The following is a 2,000-nucleotide window of genomic DNA, read 5'->3' on the forward strand; positions in this document are numbered from 1 at the left end:
CAGCCGCTCCGCGGCATGTGGGATCTTCCCGGACCGGGGCACGAACCCGTGTCCCCTGCATCAGCAGGCGGACTCTCAACCACTGCGCCACCAGGGAAGCCCAGTTTTATTGATTTTTTATGTTCTTTTTCTAGTCTATATTTGATTGATTTCTTCTCTAAGTTCATCATTTTACTCCTGTTAAGTTTAGGTGAACTCAGGTCAATTAAGCAAATGGTTTAATTTTTTTAAGCTTCAGTTTCTTCTTCCATAAAATGGCAGGATTGGATGAGATGAGCTTGAAATCACTTACTGATTTAATGAACTTTATATGAATCTTCTGTGCAAATAAGAATACAAAGAATGAAAACAACTTACAAAAATAAATTTCTTCAGAGATCATTGAATTGGGATATTACTTACATCACTACTCCTCATGCCTCCTGCTTTCCCCTCATTCCATGATCAATGTGCTTAACTTGTTACTCATTTTTTCATACCAGTATTATTAGCTTTGTACAGAAACATATTTGTGGTTTCCATGGGAACATTTCACCTTTGTCAAACTCTTTCTGTTCTGAATGTTAGGATGTCTGAGTCAGAATACGAGTGCCTATTGGAGAGACAGAACCAGAATACGATCACTGAGTCCAACATTATAGGATTCTCAAAACTGGGACATCTGCAAATCTTTCTCTTCTTTATTTTCCTCCTGGGCTACCTGACCATTCTGATGGCCAATGCAACTATCATGACTGTCATTCATCTGAATTGGGCTTTGCACACCTCTAGGTACTTCTTTCTCTTTGGTCTCTCCTGCTTTGAAATCTGCTATACCTTTGTCATTGTACCAAAATGCTGACCAAGGGCTTTCCACAAGTCTGACTATTTGTTTCTCTGGGTATGTTTCCCAGCTCTATTTCTCTGTGGGCTTGGCTTGAACCAACTGTTTCCTAATTGCTGTGATGAGCTATGATTGCTATGTTGCCATCTGCAACCCTTTCAACTATACACTCATTGTCAGCTGAGCCACCTGCATACAGTTGGCTTTAGCCTCAGGCTTCTGTGGTTTCCTGATCTCTGTGGTTGCCAACATCCTGGTGTTTAGTGTACCCTTCTCTGCCTCCAACTGAATCAACCACTTTTTCTGTGACATTTCCCCTGTCATAAAACTGGGCTGCACAGACACCAACCAGAAGGAGATGGTTATCTTCTTCCTCAACATTCTGGTATTGTTGGTTCCCTTAGTGTTGATCTTCATCTCCTATGTCTTCATTGTTTCCACCATCCTCAAGATCTCTTCAGTGGAGGGACAGCATAAGGTCTTTGCCACCTGTGTCTCCCACATCACTGCGGTTATTTTCCATTATGGCTTTGCTTCCTTTTTGTACTTGAGGCCTACATCCCTTTTCTCCTCCTATAAGGACCAACTTGTGGCAGTGACCTATACAGTGATCACCTCACTATTCAACCCCCTTGTCTGCACACTGAGGAATAAAGAAGTGAAGACGGCTCTGAGAAAGGTTCTCAGTAGATATTTATTTACCAAAACTATATGAGTGAGTCAATATGTCAGGGAGGTTATATTCAGGAAAGTGTCCTAGATAAAACTTCAATTCTATAAACAAATTGATTTTTTAATCAAAAAATAGAAGTAAAGCCTTCAAGTCACCTTAATCTTTTTTTATTGTAAAGTCCTTCTGACTGGAGTGCCAAGATAGTGGATTAAGGAGACTCTGAGCTCAACTCCTCCCACAGACACACCAAAATTACAACTATTTATAGACAAACTATTGATTAGAAATACTGGAAGGCTAGCAGAAAAGATCTTCTACAACTAAAGATATAAAGAACGACCCGTAACAAGAAGGATAGGAGGGGCAGAAATGGAGTATAGTAACAACCCATAGCCCTGAGTGGACAATCCACAAACAGAGGATAATTGCAATTCTTATGGAGAATCTCTGCACCTGGAAAAAATGACACCCAAGAAGGTTTGGCTTTGAAAACCAGAAGGGCTT

At 40.6% G+C, this 2,000-nt stretch overlaps 1 pseudogene; it reads left to right on the forward strand.

Moving 5' to 3' along the window:
* The first annotated feature begins 568 nt into the window (after positions 1-568).
* Positions 569-1,538, forward strand: LOC115844672 (olfactory receptor 10T2-like; annotated as a pseudogene).
* The last annotated feature ends 462 nt before the right edge of the window (positions 1,539-2,000 follow it).

The sequence above is a fragment of the Globicephala melas genome, chromosome 1 (genome assembly GCF_963455315.2).
Source record: "Globicephala melas chromosome 1, mGloMel1.2, whole genome shotgun sequence".
NCBI classification, from domain to species: domain Eukaryota; kingdom Metazoa; phylum Chordata; class Mammalia; order Artiodactyla; family Delphinidae; genus Globicephala; species Globicephala melas.